Source organism: Pinus tabuliformis, chromosome 3_1 (assembly GCF_031772625.1).
Source record: "Pinus tabuliformis cultivar Carrire ecotype Pingquan chromosome 3_1, CPIR1, whole genome shotgun sequence".
NCBI classification, from domain to species: domain Eukaryota; kingdom Viridiplantae; phylum Streptophyta; class Pinopsida; order Pinales; family Pinaceae; genus Pinus; species Pinus tabuliformis.
The window spans coordinates 185,056,558-185,075,460 of record NC_142301.1 but is presented as its reverse complement, the minus strand read 5'-3'; the positions used below and the strand labels follow the sequence as shown (position 1 = coordinate 185,075,460).

The following is an 18,903-nucleotide window of genomic DNA, read 5'->3' as shown; positions in this document are numbered from 1 at the left end:
TCCTGAAGTCTAGATTTTATTGCTTTAAGTTCAAGCTTGAACGTGCTTTGGAGCTATTCAACACACTCACTCAATAGTTGTTGTTGAGGTAAGATTTTATAGCCTTCATGATGAGAACTATTGTTGAATCTATTTAGAAATGTCTATCTTCTTTTACATTTTCGATCACTCTATTCCTCTCATTCACATTCATATCTGTAAGTGGAATCTTAATCTTTTTCAACTTGTGCGAAAAGGGAGGATTGAATTCAAAATTATCACTTGTAGATATTGTTGCAGTGCTAGGTTCCTTTAGAAGAATCTTGTACTTTCCACATGAAACTAAATACAGAAGTCGAATAAGATCTTCATCTTCCAAATTTAGTTGAGATTTAATTTCTACATAGCTCAGCTTCGTAGCTTCATTGAACAGCAATAGCAAAGCTGCTTGGTATGTTGTTACTGCCAATTCTATTACCGTGGTGTCAAATTTGGAGATGATGTCATAGGTTCCCAAGGAGTATATCCATGTAAGTGTACGATGTTCATATCTCCGAGAATAAAATTCCTGAAACTCGACAAGGCATGCAGCCATCTCAGAAGGTATATAAAGATTGGAAGACTTGTAAGTTGGCCAATGTGTAGCATTCAATACTGTGACACCCAAGGTTAGTTTCATATTGTTATATGCAGAATTGTTAAACTCAGTTTGGATTTCTTTCGAAACTGTGAAATCTTTAACCATGCCCTCCATTTTTTATATAATACTAGAACCACAGGGCTCCTTCAACTTCGACAATTTGTTCTACTCATCATCAATATTTACACCTATATCATGCAACAATCTCTTAGCTAAGTATTTCCTACAAAATTCCGCAAATAAATCATTATCACTCACATAGAGAACAAGTTTTACAACCTTTTCCAACAGGCTCTCAATATTATCATCACCGGACTTTTTTGGACTGCCACCCTTCTTCAATAAATTATCCCAAAAAGCTGCAAACAACTCTGCGCTTGTGGTTCCTGCAACTCTTTTATTGCAAATAAGGAAAAGGAGGTGCTGCAGCAAAAGAGATGGGTTGAATTTGTTGTTTGGATGGACTCTATGGTATGTAATCTTAGTTGGATTTCCAATATACTTTTGAACCGTATTTTCATTTTATTTTTTAGTACTATTAGATATTATATCTTACCTCATTTTATGGTTAGCATTGTATAACAAAAACATGCGTTGTGTTATGTAATTAATACTAACATGTAATATTGATTTTTTTTGCCAGAATGCTATAGGTAATGATTGCCAAGACGATGATCACGATGATGATCCAAACTATGCTCAACATATATCAGGAGATGATGAGGATGAGGATGATGGTGGTGAAGGAGGAGATGATGATGATAGTTGTGGTGTTGGTGATGATGTGGATGAGACTAATGAGGATGGTCAAGATGATCATGAGGATGATCTTGGTGGTGGTAGCTAGGCATGCACATGCATTGTTTTTGATGAAGAAATTATTGTGTAGAATGACATTTTTATGTTTAGATGGGTGTTGTGAATTCACCCTATATCAATGAAACATTTTTATTTGGTAATCATACGATGAGTTTGATTTGATTAAATATGATGATGATATTATCATTATTATATTTTTATTTGATTTATATATTGGAAAGTATCATCATTATTTTGATAGAGAATTATAATGTATGGTGATATTACCATCTTTGGATGTATGTTGTTAATTTATCGTAGAATAATGATATGCATGAAATATTTTGATATGTTAATCATATTTGAATTTTAGTTGTTTTGATTAAAAATAATACTGATCTTTTTAGTATTATGTTGCTATTTTATACCTATGTGTTGAAAATTGTCAATGAATCATTGTATATGATGACATTGTTATTTTTTTGGATGGATGTTGTCAATTTCCCTTAAATTTCTTTACAAATGATTTTGAATTGTGATATCTTCTTTAATGATATTCAGAAACTATGATATATTTCACTATGCAATTGAAATTAGTAAAATGAATCTATAAAGGGGGTCATATATGTAAAGAAAAATATACTCTACATAAGAAGTCAAATGCGGATGTAACCATGGATCCAAAATTGAAAGTAAAATTGGATGTTAAACTAGGAATTAATACATAATGCAAACAATGACATACCAAGTGTTTTAAACTAGAAGTGAAAAATTGTGCAATAGTTGACACAAAGAAGGGAACAAGACATGGCATACAAAAGGATATCGAATTGGGCAAAAACAAGGACACATAAATGGACACCAAATTAGATGCAAAAAAAGACAGACAACTAGATGTAAAATAAGATGCAAAGTTGAGTGCTAAAAAGAAGCAAAAAATGTTACAAATTAAGATGCCAAATGATGATGCAAATAATGGTGTAAATTTGGGATGCAAACTTGGGCGCAAAAAAGAAAAAAGATGTAAAAAAAGACATAAAATAAGATGCAAAATGGGGCTGAAAAAAGGTGAAACCAGGGATGCCATATTGGATGTAAAAAATGATGCATAATCAGATGCAAATTTAGGCTCAAACTTAGACACAAAATTATATGCAAATGTGGACACAAAATGAGGCAGAAAAAGATGCAAATTTGGATGGTGAAAACGATGTAAAACTAGACACCAAAAAAATGCAAAATTGGATGAAAAAGTGGGCGTAAATAATGGTGCAACATTGGACACATAAGTAGACACAAAAAATGGTGCAAAAATGGGCATAAAAATAGCTCAAAATTGGATGCAAAACTTGGTGCAAAAACAAATACAAAAGTAGACGTAAAAAATGGCTCTAAATTGAATGTACCATTAGACACAAAATAAGATGCAAAGGTGGACACAACACATGACTCAACATAAGATGCAAATATAAATGCAAATTTGGATGCTCAAAATGATGTAACATTGGATGCAAGAAATGGTGTTAAAAACGATGCAAAATTGGATGCAACAAATGACGCAAAATATGGTGCAAAATGGGATGGGAAAAATGGAGACAAATCAAACGTAAAAGTGGACGTAAAAAATGGTCCAAAAAAACATGCAAAAATGGATGCAAAATTTGGTGCTAAATCAAATTCAACACATGGTGCAAAGATAGGCACCAAAGCTGGTGCAAAAATAGGTACAAAATTAGAAGCAAAAACTAGTGTAAGACTAGATGCAAAACCTGGCGTAAGACTATATGCAAAACCTGGCGTAAGACTATATGCAAAAACTAACACAAAATGGATGCAGAAAAAGACGTTAAATTGGATGCAAAATACGATGTAAACTTGATGCAAATGATGGCGCAAAAATGGAAGCAAAGAATGACACAAAATAGGAAGCAAAAGACGATGAAAAATAGATGCAAAAAATGACACAAAACTAGAAGCAAAACCTGTCATAAAATAAGATGCAAATCTTGGTTCAAAATTTGACACAAAAAATGATGCATAATTTGGTGTAAAAAATGGCAAAATATAGCGTGAAAAAGTATGCAAAATCAGGCACAAAAAAGGATGCTTTAAAAATTGTACAATAGAGCCAGATTTAGCGCCAGGTTGCTCATCACAATTACAAAAAAAATGCACTAAAATCTGGCGCTAAATCTGGCACAAATCGCTGGTTTTGTTGTAGTGCACAAAGATTGTAATCTAACATCACTACCACACACATCCTCAAATTAATATAAATCTCATGGAAAATAACTGTTATCATGTACACATCTATTTGCAAGCATATTAAATGAACATATCTAACATGACGTAACAATATACACATCAACACCAACATATAAATTAAGTACATAAACATGAACAAAAATATTGCACTATGATTGGTATATATATATAAAGAATTCAAATAACTACATCATGAAGTCAAATAAGTGCAATCAAATATTCGATACAACAGACGTAGTAGTTCTTATAGCCTGGTCTATAGTAGAAGACGATGGATGGTCAACTACTGCCTGATCAAGTACGTCTGTCGAACTCATATGAGGTGGAGGACTAAGAGGTGGTTGGTCTGTAGTAGAAGGTAACTGGTCTACAGGAGAAGGTGGTCGGTCTGCTCTATCAGGAGAAACATATGCCACATCCTCTAACACTGGCAGCTCATCATTAGGCGACTGATGAGCAGGTGTACTACCAGAAGGATGACCGACACCCTTACGACCATGATACAATGGGGTGGCACCACCAGAAGCATCCTCATCATCACAATCATGATCATAACCCTCATCATCATTATGACCACTCTCATCTGATGGATGTGTTGTTGCATGATGCCCTACAACCCTCATCGCTGCCAGTAAAGTACTAGTTCCAATGACATGCCACATAAGAGACTTCAAATCTCGTAGAAAGTCCCTGTCGAGATACACGAACATCATACCCACGTTGATATCTTGAGATATCGTAGGGCGGACTCCCTGTCGAACCAAAACTCTGGCCAATCTATCACAGTAGTCCATCTGAAGTCGCATAGCAGTCCTCTGCCCCTAGACGCCCATTCCTCCCTAAGGATGTGCCTCACCCATCTCATATTCTCCTCCATCTGGCGGTGGGGAAGGAGGCACGTCCCCATCATATGAGCCAATGTCTACAAAATATATAGTACACAAAAATAATTAGATAATTTCATTAAACAATTTAATAAAACAAGTTAAATAACATGCTAGAATAAATTTTATTCTAATTCATTAAAACAAGAAAATGAAACTAGATTAATTTAAAGAAAACACTAATATTACCTCTATCATCTGGAGGCTCAGTCGTTGTGAAGAAGATGTTGGGACACCTTCTCCAATCAATCCCCGTGTACGGATACGCCAACACGACAAACACATGGTCATCCACACTGGCCTGTAACGCTAGTGCCTCGTCCAAAATCCTAGACGAAAACTCTGGTATGCCCCTCTTGGGCATCATATGCCCCCACATTCATATCCAGGCCTTAGTGATCAGCCTAGGAGGGAGATGATCAAATGTAGGCCTTGTCTCCAAAATCCTCTTAAAAAATAAAGAAAAAAGCTCGGAAGCAAAAGGGAAGGTCTCCCTCCCCTATCTCGACAACGCATGACATCTATCTAAAGGCGTGCAAAACTGCCTCAAAAAAATGGCAGACCATCTATGCAACGTGGCACCTAAATCAAAGAATAAACATAATGCAAAATAGGGCAACTAATGCACTATTCGTCACCACAAGAATCTGCAATGGTGTTGACTGATAATGAGAGGTACCTAGCCTCCTCTGCAGCAAAAGAAGAAATCCGTAGTTGTCCACCACGAACTTGAAAATCTGATGGACAAACGCATGAGGCCCGACACATCTATGAGTGTATGCAAGTTGAATCTCAATTGCAACACCATGGGGGACATCAGGGAACTAGGGAAAATTCTCCCCAATCCTGGATAGGCTAGTGATAAAGTATATGTCCTCCTTAGTGGGTCTATACCACAACTCAGGACCTACATGGAAAGCTTGCTTTTGGACATTCCATCGATAGATCAGATGTGCCAATAAGACATAGTGTGCTTTCATGTACCCTCCTCATAGTACTTGAGGAGGCCTACATTCCTCAAGAGCGCTCGGGTCGCTGCAATAATAGGGCGAGGTTATAAATCCTTCTCCCTCTCTCTGGCCTGCCATGGTCAAACCATATTGTATGGTGTTATAGCTCCAAATCTCACTCTTATGGTTTGTGATGCTGCACTTATGGCCTAGGGCAACCCCTCCTTCCAGACCTGGTCCAAAAATTTAAAAAACAGTGTTTTATTCCCTATACGCGACTTTGCCCTGTGTTAAACGCGTGTACACGCGGGTCTGTCATACCCAACCCGCGTGTATCTATTAAAACACTTAAAAAAATATAATTTCCTCTTTTTCGGGCGGTGATCGCGGGTTTACCTGCTGGATCACCTGTTAGTGCCCGTGGCCCAACTGTTCCCAACCAACTCCTAACTAAAAAACTACTTTGGAGAGGGTATAAAAAGACATCAAAGGGAAGGCCAAGGGGAGGGAGAAAGGAGAGCAAGATTATTATGCTGAGATTTTTCCCTTAGACCAGGTCTGAAGTCCTTGGTGCATCCTGCACTTCCCCCATTTTGCATAGGAAACCCTTGTTTCCATGTGTATTGGTGATCATTCATCCTTGACATCATCATTGAGTAAGACTTGGAAGGAGCTCTTGTTGAAGGCTGGAGGCTGGAACGAATCCGGGAGGAAGCTTGCTTGGAGCCTGCTGAAGGTGTTCAGGTGATATCTTTCCGATATATGTACTTTATTTGCCTTTATATATAAAGAAACACGTCTTTGTTCCCGAATAATCTTTCTTTATGCTTATGAGATTCTTGTGTTGAATTCTTATGAAAGTAGTTACTTAAAGATTATTTATAACTAACTTTATAGCATAAAGATGATTTATACATAAACTTCTATACATGTACTGTTGTGTTCTTTGATTTGTTTGTCTTGCAGGTCAGAGAAAGAAGAAGGGAACTCCAAGAAGGGTTTGCACCCTAACGGTCTTCTCGGACGTAGGACCTTAGGTATGTACCCTAAACATTAGAATTTGCTTAAAAGTAAAAAAGATGGCTGTGTGTGTGTGTTTCTTTTTATAAGCAATTTTCAGTCTGGTAGAGTCTCAGCCCAAAGGACTCTAGGGGTACTTTCCCTTCAACCAGAATTGGCGACTCCGCTGGGGACAACATTCTTGTTGTTCCTAGTTTGGGTAGTCCTCAAGCCAATCAAGGCTCAGTCCCTCTGTTTGTTGGTTCTGACTGTTTGATATTTTCTTGAACTCCAAGCTTTTCCAGTTTTTCAGTTTGTGTTTTTTATTTTTCTTGAAACACTTCATATACGCAGGTTTCCTTAGTTACAGTCGCGTGTACACGCATTCTGCAAATAATTGCAGGCGCGTATATCACATAATTTTCAAGATTTATAATTTTTCTTTTGGCTGAATGTCTGTCTGGTGGTTTGGGTCAGTTTAAAGCAGTCAATTCCCAGTGACAGTTCTCTGTTTAACAGGGGGCATCTTGTTTCGAACTCTCTCTAGGAGTGCTAGTCTTGTTTTTCGTTGATTGCAAGCGTCATTGATTTTTGACACACAAGGTTTCTGTTTAAGAATCTTGATTGCTCTGTTTCGGCAGAGTGGGAAGATTGTCTTAAAATCTTTGTGTCCATTTTGTTTTCATGACATTTGTGTTTGCTTAACGAAATCATTTTTATGACCATTTGCTCCTTCGTTTCGGGAAAGTTGTTTGTTACCATTTCCTTGAAACTTGTCTTTTGATTTCTTGGACTTTCATTGCTGCTTTTGATTGTCAAAAGCGACTTTGAACACATTTTATTTTTGTTGAGTTCTCATCATTTCATTGGTGTCAATTCACAAAAGTGTTTGGTTGCTTGTTTATCAATCATTGGTGTCAGTATTTTTGAGAGTTTTTCCTTTGAAAAAGACTTTTTGGTTTGATTGAAAGAAAATCTTTTGAAAGTTTTTGAGTTTCGCTTTCTTAAACTTGCTTCTCATCTGATTTCCTTTTTTGCGAAGTGAAAGTGCTTTGTTTTTTATCTTAAAACTTGTTTTTATTGTTTGGACGAAATGATTAGTAACAAATCATCTTCTATCTAAGCATTTCAGTGGCAAGACAAAATTTGGTAAAGCAGCAACTTTCCTTCTTTGTTTTTAGAGTAGTCTTTGAATCGTGCATCCACATTTAGTTCTTGCATTAGGGTAAGATTTGCATCTCTTTTTAGGCATATTTAGTTTTGTTAGTTTTTGTGAGTGTGGAGTCTGAAAAGAAAAAGGAAAAAATTTTTGTTTATATTACAAGTGCCTTCTGAACCTCATAGAAATTGCTATTCATCGAAAACAAAAGTGCATGTGCATGTAGCTAGGTTTTATTAATTTCTTTTGCGTCCATAAAACACCACAAGTTTCACCTCCATTACCTTTGACTTAAAGAACAGCCTAATAAAATCAAGCGCTTAATTAAAATCCACTAGAACTTTTTGTTTTAGTTATTACACCAACAAGTTTAGGATTTTAGGGCCTTGGATTAGGCGAGTGGAGAGTTAACTCTCCAAGGCCACACAAAACGTCAAACATAAGAGTCTGATTAAAGAGAGTAAATCCAATAGCGTTAGGGAGACCAGGAAGACTCCGGATCTGGGAGTTAAGCACGAGGGTCTGTGAAGACAGGGAAGAGAGATACCCCCTCTCCTACTTGTCCGAACTTACCTCACGACTGTTCCGCCTGGCTTCTGCGACGAGTTGGTACCCATAGTTGCCTCTCATAGGGATCTGCATAGGTGGCTGCGGAGGGGAATCCCGTGGCACCTGAGGTCGACGTTGTATCACTCTCGACAGTACTTCCGGAGGGCACCCTTGCGAAGCTTGGGGGCTTGCACCGGCGCAGACTGTTGTTAGGAGGTCAGCGTAACTTCCTCTGATACCTTCGCTGATAGGACTGGGCCCTCATCATCCCAGACTATCCTCGGAAGGCCCTTTGATTCACTTTCTCGTATTTTGGTGTCCGGTCTCAATCACCCGGAGCGGAAATACTTGAAAGTTGTTTGACTGGCTGTATCTTTAGGAACTTTTTAGTGTGTGCTCTGTGCTCCTAGTTGGCCTAGCTTTTAATTTTTTGAGTCTTTAGATAAGATCATAACAAAAAATTCAAAGTGGCTGACCGGTCTCCAAGACGGTCTCGAAGACTTCGTGGTCTCTCGCCACCTAGTTTAGAGCCTTCTCCTAGAAGGCGCAGAGGGAATACTACCGGTGGGGTCCGTCCCACGCCGGCTGACGCATCGGGGATTGATCCTCCTCTCGGGGATATTAGCGGCCAAGCAAGGCCTGGTACTTTTGAGCAAGAGAGGGACGCTCCAGTCTTTTCTCAAGTTCGCTTTCAAGCGGAGGATAACGTAGAGGTAGAAGAACTTTCAGAATCATTAGTGATTCCAAATTCTCCACTACCATCTAGTTACCCAGACGTATTGCAATACGTTGGGCCTCCATTATATAGACCAGCGAGTCCAGGTTACGCTACGCGCTTACCATTTATGATCACTACTGGAAGCATGGCTTCCACGAGTGCTGCGACTATGCAAACCCCAACATCGGTGCAAGGGGGAGGAACCATTTCCATCCCCTCCGCTTCCTTGTTCGGATCGTTTGCTAGCACATCTTTGGTTGGGTCTACCTCCATTCCGTCCACGAGTGGAAATGCCCAAACCAATGCTTTTAGTACTGGTTCCTTCCTTTTTGGCACCCAATCACAGGGTATTCCGTCAGTTCCGTTCAATGCCGCTACGTCCATGATGGGTGGATCGGCTTCATTTCAGGGTTTTCCTTTTGGAAGTGGTCATATTCCACATTCCAACCCAACGGTAGGATCCATGCCTTTTTCTTCAATAGGACAAAGCAGCAATCCTTTCCAAGGTTGGAATAACCCTGGGGCTAGTAACGCAGGAACTGCGAATCCATTCATTGGCCAACAAGGAAGTAGGCCGTATTCCACGGTTAGCATGTTTCAAAGTATTCCTCCCCTCGCTTCGGCTTGGAACCCATATCAGGGGTTATCGACTCCTTACAATTCTATAGGAGGAAACTTTGCAAGCTATGGAGCTTATACGGCAGGAGTTGGTCAAACTCCGAATTTTGCTGGACCACAAGGCTTGCCCTTTGGTTCAGTTGGTTCTACTGGTCACTTGGGGCAGCCTGGTGCCTCTCAAATCCCAGGACAATCTTTTCAGAGCTTGGGGAGTTCTGCCCAGTCTGGGTGGAATCCCCTAGGTCCTCCTAGGCTTCCATTTCTGGCAACGTTAAACTTGCCAGATCTCACTAAGCTAACGAACGACCCTATCAGATACAATCCAGCCTGGCCTCCGGTCCCAACCAAACTCCCTTCGGACATCCCAAAATTCGAAGGGAAGAGTGGTGAAGATCCGGGCGATCATGTAACCACATTCCATTTGTGGTGCTCATCTAACTCCCTCATCGAAGATTCGGTTAGGTTGAGACTTTTTCAGCGCACCTTGACTGGTAATGCGGCTAAATGGTACATAGAGTTGCCAGGGGGCAGCTTTACATCGTTCGCAGACTTAGCTAATATCTTCTTGAATCACTTTCAGTTGCCTGTCCGCTATGATGCCGGAACTGAACTTCTGGCTACCTTTCGTCAGGATAAGGCAACCCACATTTCTGATCACATACAGGAATGGAGACGGAGAAAAAGGCTCATTAAAGCCGAAATCCCTCCGGAGTACCGTCTAGAGTGGTTTTTGAAGTCTTTGCAACCTGAGATCTCCAAGGATGTCTCCATGTCTGGGGTCTATTCTGAGGAGCAAGCCATTTTCAGGGCCCAGCAGTTAGAACTGATCTACTCTCAGTCTGGGATCCTCCAAAAGTACTTGCCAGATGCTCCTGGATCTAAGGTTGATTTAGCTAAGCCAAAGCCAGGTCCGCATGCGGATGGTATCGTAGGGTCTGTAGACTCGACTACAGTGAACTTGTTGAATCAATTGCAGCAGTTGTCATTACAAACTGCTCCTAACAACCAAGTCACAATGTCTAATCCTCCTGCTTCCCAAAATTCTTCCATTAACGCCGTCCAATCCGATAACCCCAAAGGAAATCAAAATTCCGATGGGAAAAAGAAAGGACGTGGTAAAAAGAAGAACTCGGAGGGGAAGCCCGATGCAAATAAATCCGGCAACAACGCTGGTGGTGGTGGAAATGAGTCGAGAAAGAAAGTTAAGTTTCCTTGCAAGTTATGCAAAGGAGACCATCTAACTCATCTCTGCCCTAGAATTGAAGACGCTCAGCGCTTGTTAGGACAGCAAGGGACTTCTAGTTCGCAAGCTGTGTTAACTAACCCGTTTCCCCAAGGGCAGCAACTTCTTGCTGGCGCAAGTTCGAACCCTGGTACCTTCGCAGGGGGCAACCAGGAAGGGGATAAGTCATCAAATGTTTTCATGATGGGTGCTCACGCTAATGTGGCCACACGGTCACGCGATTATGGTGAAGGTGAAAATTCTAAGGGTAAATCAGTTCCCGAAACTAACAACCCACTTCATATTGAGCGACCTTCTGTTGATACTATACCTCGGGTGCCGAAAGGTTCAGCTAAACGCGCGACTATCAACCCTAATATTAGGGCAGCCCAGAATTACTCCATTGTAGAGGATCTGGCTCAGAGTCCATGTGCTATGTCCGCGTTAGAGGTTCTCCAGACATGTCCTACTCAACGAAGTGCCTTGCTATCGGCAATGGGGGCAGTAGATCCAAGTAATTCCTTAGCTCTCTCTTTTGATATGAGTAATGTCAAAAAGAGACTTCCTCATCACATGGCTTTCCAGATAAAGTCTACCTACCAGAAAACGAATATTTTCCGGACGGTTGTTGATGAGGGAGCTTCCACGTGTGTCATGTCTATGTCATGTTGGAAGGCCATTGGATCACCGACGGTTGTTCCTTCACCCACCCTATTGACAGCATTTGATGGTCACTCTCATAGACCGTACGGGATTATCCCGGCTTTTCCTATATGTGTTGGAGGAAAGGTCGTTAATATTGAAGTAGAAGTCATAGACGCTAACCTAGATTATAATCTCCTATTAGGAAGGAACTGGGTATACGAAATGGAAGCCGTTGTTTCGACTCTATTTCGTGTCATTTGCTTTCCTTATGAGGGGAAAATCGTTAAGGTTGACCAATTGGACTATTGTCCAGCTGATCCTCAAGCAAACTCTGACTCTACCATTCCTTTAGTGGGTAACCCCCGTCCGCCTATTGAGAGTCTAGGAGTCGGGATGTATTCTTCATTGATGGGTACGTTTAACCTTCCCCCTCCTACAGCTGGTATAGATACAATTTCATCCTCCAGGGATCCTTTACGGAGAGAGTTTGTCCAAACTCTTTATTCTTCGAATCCTGGAACCTTAGCTTCATCTGTGACCACATCAGGTGACGACAAGGTGGGTGAAATAGAATCTCTTATGTCTACAGCAGAACCTAGATGTGAATCTATCGATAACTCTGTAGATAACCATTCTACTATTTCCTCTGGGAAAGAAATAGATGGTGATGTGGCTCATTTTCGGACCCCTGATTCCACCTCTGCATCGGATTGCTCGGATATTGTTTTTCCATCGGATGAAGCGATATTCGAAGCAATGACGGCCGTAGATCGACCTTTGGAAGATTTACATCGTCGGTTATACTTTCATTCCCCTGTGCATGAAGTAGAATCTCGGTCCTCCAGTTCGACTAGTGATGTTTGTACGGTCCCTTTGGCTCCGACACATTTATTTGCCGAAGAGAGTATATTGATTGGTTCGATCGTCGTACCTATAAACATCCCTAGGTGTCAGTTGGCGGAGCCCCCTGACGGGCTCTACCTCAGGAAGTGTTTTGCTTAGTTTTACCAGGCAATGGCTTCTTTGTATTTTATGTATATTTGTACATATCTTATCGAGCGTTTTTCTGATATCAGCACTTTTTGTCTGCTTTGGCAGGTGTTGATGGATGATTTGGTTTATTTTGGATTCACCGATGGTGCTAGTCGGCACACTCGGAATCTTGCTTCCGCAGCTTGGGTACTTTATTACCCAACTGGTCAGTTGATGACATCGAGAGGCGTGTGTATCGGTCCTGCTTCAAACAATATGGCCGAGTATACAGCTGTTATCAATTTATTATCCGAGGCAATCTCTTACGGGATCGACTCGTTGGTAGTGTATCTTGATTCTCAATTGATAGTGTCTCAGTTAAATAACATTTATCGGGTTAGAGATCCATCATTATATCGCCAATATTTAAGGGTGAGGTTGTTGCAAAGATCATTTATTTACATTAATTATTTGCACATTCCAAGATCTCAAAATTGGTTAGCTGATTCTATCGCTAATCAAGCATTAGACTGGCATATCAATCATTCATCATCATAAAATCATGCATCAAAAAGTCAAACTGTATATATATATATATCATTAAGCGTCTCGAGTGTACATATGTGTGTCCAAAAATATACAAAATTGGGACTCAAATGCCCATAATCATGTCAGGCATATCTAATGCCTCGGCTCTGGATGAGCAGCTAAATAACTAACTATAGCATTGGCCACGCGCCGAAAAACGCGAACCCAGTCACGTGGCATCCCAACCACATGACGCTGCATATCTGGAGGAAGGTCCTCTATCTCGGCCATCGGTACTTGATAGCTCAATCTCGCCAAGTGTCGCTGGACGTTGGCGAGGGTCCTTTCCGCATCCGCAGCCGCCTCTTCGGCTCCTCGGCCACGCCGTCCGTGCCGTGGGAATCCATCTGGTCGCACAGGCCCAATGTCTGGAACATGATCATCATATCAGTCATTTGAATCTCATCAAAAAAATATATTTTTCAAAGTTCATCATTATGCTTGAAAAATCCTAAAAATCATAAAATCATAAAAATCAAAAAAAATCTTACCGATCTCGCCCCATGCTGCATCTGGTGGCAGCACTAGGTCAGGATCTCCTCGGAAATCCAGTCCAGCATAGGGGTAGTCGTCTATGGCGATGATCTGTTGCTCCCACCAAGCAAAAAAGTCGTCGTCGAATGCATTCCTGGGCACTTCCCCACCCCCCAGACGTTTCATCAAGTCAGCCCACCGGCCCATACGTGGATCACGTGGACTACTGATGGGAACTGCTACCCTGGGGCGGAGTGCAGGAACCTTCTCGAAGAAAAATGTGCATAAAATGGTTCCATACCCAAAGTTCTTGGTCTGTCCCTTCCTGATAGAAGCAAGCTGCTCCTTCATGTTGGAAAGTAGAGGAGTACACCAGTCAAACACCGTGGTGAGACAGTCCACTGCTACGCTCATGTTTACTCGTGATGCCTGATGTAGCGAGGATGACCCGTTCACTCGAGCTATGGTGAACAGGATTATCCGCAGTGACAAACTCGCCACGTGTGGGATCGAGATCTGACTCCCGACCTTCCGATGACCTGGGCAGTAAAGTTGTACATAGTCGTCTACGCTGAGACTATTCCGGGTCCTGCCCCGGGAGTGGACTACCTCTCCCCTTCGGGAAAGGCCCGTGATGAAATATATATCTTCCACTTCTATCCTGAGTGGCATTTGATCAATCATAAAAGCTTCTTCCTCGACATCCCAGTAATCAATAAGTCTCTCGAGCAGACGCACATTTGCTTTCATATTCGGCAACTTAAAGAATTTTAACAATCCGCATCCCCGTAAGGCATCTAATGCCTCATCATTCTCCATACCTTCATTATCTACAGCTGAGTGCTCTCTTTCACGCCACGTGAGAGTCATCCTGGAAGAAAAAATCAATTTCATCCATTAGTTTTTTGTATAAAAATTTTTCGCTGCGCACACGCGGTTTACCCTATACACAGTCGCGTGTAGGGCCGTCGTATACGCGATTTATATACATCCAACCCGCGTGTACGCCGCAGAGCAATTTTTTGCAAAAATCTAACGGTGAAACATTAATTAAACTTCCTAAAAACTATCACAATTGATTGCAAGACAAGTTTAGTGCTTACCTGGAAGTTTTCGGCAAGTTTGAACGGTTGAATAAGTCACGGGGAAAGTTTGCTCCTTTTGCTCCACAATTTGCTCTCCAAGTCAAACGGTGAAAATGGTAAGTCCAAAATTTCTTTTTATAAGTTTTGAAAATGCAAAATTTTTTCAAAATTTTATTTTGTTTGGTTTCATGTCACTTTTAACTTGGGAGCTTGGAATGTCGAGATTGAGTTGTTTTTCAGGACATTTTGGACATTTTTCGACGGTTCGAGGTGGTTCCATGACTGCTGACCCGTCATGGCAGGTATCGTGTTCTCACTAGCATATAGGTTAGGGACACCATTTTTCCGTTGCATTATGCATACTAGCCTCCATTTGACCGATACATCTGCCGTAGGGTCGACCCCATCATGTTATGGTTCGCAAGCCATTTTCACTCGCCGATTCTTTAAATCATGACATGATGGTAGAGCCATCCTTTTACATGGGCATCCTAGTTAGCACCTCACTGACATTTGTTGCCCATGCTGCTTCGTTTTGAGTAGGCTCGGGAGTCCTCTGAAGTCCCGCCATGACTTATGCGTTGAAGACTCATTCTTCCTTGCTTCTTCGCTTCGTTCTGGCCTTATACCCTAGAGGCTCCTATGTGTGTTGAGTTGTACTTCTGCATTGCATGTTGACCATTTGCACCTTTTGGCCTATAGCCGGCTTCACTTGGACTCGTGTTTAAGCCCACTTTTGACCATGACGACTGCAAAAATCAACCTTGCATACCCTTGACCTCTGCAGCTTGGCATACCCAGATCCGTGGAAGGGACATACCTCTGAGTGTCACTGACCAGTTTTTCACCTCCCTGCATTGAGCATAGGAACGTTCCTTTCCCAGGATCTAGAGCATCTGTTTCACCGACACTCGTTCTTTCCACTGTACCATAGCATTCTTTTATTCTTTTTCCGGCTTATCAGAAAAAGACAAAAAAAATTAAATATTCCAAAAAGAGCGGGAACAGGGACATTACTTCCATTTATTGTTGGCAGCTAGAGTCAGTCGTGTCGCCCTTGAACAAAGCACTCAAAACAAAGTCTCCTCCGCATGGGTGGGATTTAGTTTGACTTAGGTAAGCCATAACCTTGTTATCGAGTCAGTTCTCCCCCGATTGGTTATCTCTTCCAATCATATGGAGGGTTCGTTCGTGCCTCCTGCATGACGAACTTATACAGATTCATTATATGCTGCCACATAGTCACATTGAGTCGTGCTTTTGTTCAAGGGAAGTTAGCCTGAGTCGGCCTTTCTGCGGTGTCTCTTGACTCATTTTTCAGTCGGCCATCCCTGGTTGTCAGTGTCATGTCTATCATCACATCAGTTATATTGGTCCTTCACTCGTGCCGGTTTGAGAAGGTCCCCATTGACTTCTTGCTGGCGGGTCTTGTCCTTATCGACGACGACACATTGCTCTGAGGGCAGACCTAGAGACCGCACCCTGGCCCTATTTTCATTATTGATAGGTCACCTTGTGCTCAGCATCGATCAGTATCATGGGTCTTTGACTGAGTGGTTTCCCTTGTGTTCGACATCAGCATACATTATCACACATTGGGATTCGTGCAGTACCTTGGTTTCCATTTGACCCTATTGGTGGATACCTCGCCTCTGTGTCAGCTTTCATTATTGGTTGGTTCAGAGGGTTTCTGCCGTGCGCTAGCCACATCTTGTGTACGCCGGAAACGTACTTCGGTTGGGTTACTACATCTCTTTCGTCCGATTCCTTCCACATTATTGGCCTACGGGTTACACTCGCGCTAGATTGATGGAGGATGCCTTAATGCCTTCCTTCTAGCGGATCTTTCCCTATCGACTCCGACTCATTGCTCTGGGGCAAAGATCTAGAGTCCATTTGGCAGTACCTTGGGGTTTGCAGTCATTAGTGGCAGATTCCTCGCTATCGACAGTGGGAAACCATCATTGTCTCCTGATTGATAGATTCTTACAGGTGTTCGACTTCAGCTCATCTATTCACACTTGTTAGATTGTACTGGGTACCTTGACGCTCATTATCATTATCGGTGAGTAGTCTCGCGTTTGTTAACGGTATACATCAATGACCGGTAATCAAACGATTTCTCACATGGTCGACTTCAGATCATTTATTCCCATGGTGTAGAAATGTACCACGGCGGTCGGTGAAGACCTCAGGTTGTATCAGCATTCATTGGTTCACTTGACAGTTGCTCCTGTTGCTGCTAGTTGATACCATTCCACCTTATATGTTGCAGTCAGTCATGGCGACATTCTATATGCTGGCACCTGAGTTTGCAGTGTAGTACCATCCTATTCCATCATGTTCAGTTGGTACCTTATGGGATCAGTCTTTGATTTCAGTGATCCGTTGCATCTTTTCAGCATCATTGACAGTTTTATATGTGATATTCAGACATGTACTTACTCATTATGATCAGATGATCCATTATGTATTTTTACAGTCATTTATACTTGTATACTTAGTGGATCCGCTTGTACTTGATATGCGGACATGATTTACTTTTCCTGAGCATGGGTATGCCCGCCTCAGACAGTGTTTCTTTCTGATCTCCTTTCGGTGGCTTGGCAGGCTGAATTCTGGTGAAGTCCTCCTCGGTTTTTCGGCAGAGTTCCTTTCCTTGTACTTACTTAATGTATTTCGGCCATCATGTTCCCCTTCTGACCTCATACATTAGGGGGCATCTGTTATAGCTCCAAATCTCACTCTTATGGTTTGTGATGCTGCACTTATGGCCTAGGGCAACCCCTCCTTCCAGACCTGGTCCAAAAATTTAAAAAACAGTGTTTTATTCCCTATACGCGACTTTGCCCTGTGTTAAACGCGTGTACACGCGGGTCTGTCATACCCAACCCGCGTGTATCTATTAAAACACTTAAAAAAATATAATTTCCTCTTTTTCGGGCGGTGATCGCGGGTTTACCTGCTGGATCACCTGTTAGTGCCCGTGGCCCAACTGTTCCCAACCAACTCCTAACTAAAAAACTACTTTGGAGAGGGTATAAAAAGACATCAAAGGGAAGGCCAAGGGGAGGGAGAAAGGAGAGCAAGATTATTATGCTGAGATTTTTCCCTTAGACCAGGTCTGAAGTCCTTGGTGCATCCTGCACTTCCCCCATTTTGCATAGGAAACCCTTGTTTCCATGTGTATTGGTGATCATTCATCCTTGACATCATCATTGAGTAAGACTTGGAAGGAGCTCTTGTTGAAGGCTGGAGGCTGGAACGAATCCGGGAGGAAGCTTGCTTGGAGCCTGCTGAAGGTGTTCAGGTGATATCTTTCCGATATATGTACTTTATTTGCCTTTATATATAAAGAAACACGTCTTTGTTCCCGAATAATCTTTCTTTATGCTTATGAGATTCTTGTGTTGAATTCTTATGAAAGTAGTTACTTAGAGATTATTTATAACTAACTTTATAGCATAAAGATGATTTATACATAAACTTCTATACATGTACTGTTGTGTTCTTTGATTTGTTTGTCTTGCAGGTCAGAGAAAGAAGAAGGGAACTCCAAGAAGGGTTTGCACCCTAACGGTCTTCTCGGACGTAGGACCTTAGGTATGTACCCTAAACATTAGAATTTGCTTAAAAGTAAAAAAGATGGCTGTGTGTGTGTGTTTCTTTGTATAAGCAATTTTCAGTCTGGTAGAGTCTCAGCCCAAAGGACTCTAGGGGTACTTTCCCTTCAACCATATGGCTCTACCTACTACTCCTACTCTTGTTGCTGCTCCCTTTGCTGACATCTCTACTACATGATTGACATATAAAATACATCAACTTCATACATAAAATATAATTTTATGTAATTAAATGAAACATGTATTTAACTATGAAAACATAGCTTTCAATGTAAAAAAAAATTATGAGTGCGCTCAAAACATAGTCATGCACTAGAGCAGGTGCACTTTCAACTATAACTGCATTGGTAACAATGCGCACATAAGTATGATGCACCATGGGTGTTTCAAAAATTTAAATTTTCAAAACGGTGTGGCATACTTGTGCGCCGATGCGCACATATAACCTGTTGGCACCAATACAGTAGGTTCAGGTTATCGAACGTACCGAGCTATAGGAATATTTTTAAATATTTATTTGCGGTGCGTTTGGTAAATATAAACGCATCGGGAGTGACGTAATGTCGTGCAATTTGCCACATCTTTCCCGGTGTGTTTATATTTACAAAACGCACCACCACAATAGTGGTGCATTATGTTCACACATTGAAACGCGGTGCACCCTGTAAATTTATAGGGCACATCGTTCCTAGTGCAAGTTGAACATATTGAGCGCATCGCGTGTCGATTTTTTTT

General features: G+C 41.5%; 1 long non-coding RNA gene across 1 annotated transcript; it reads left to right on the top strand.

Annotated features, from left to right (window-relative positions):
* Window positions 1-1,038: 1,038 nt before the first annotated feature.
* On the top strand, window positions 1,039-1,527 carry LOC149186416 (uncharacterized). Its single transcript, XR_016256134.1, has 2 exons — window positions 1,039-1,090; window positions 1,263-1,527. It is a non-coding gene; the product is annotated as an uncharacterized LOC149186416 (long non-coding RNA).
* Window positions 1,528-18,903: the final 17,376 nt, after the last annotated feature.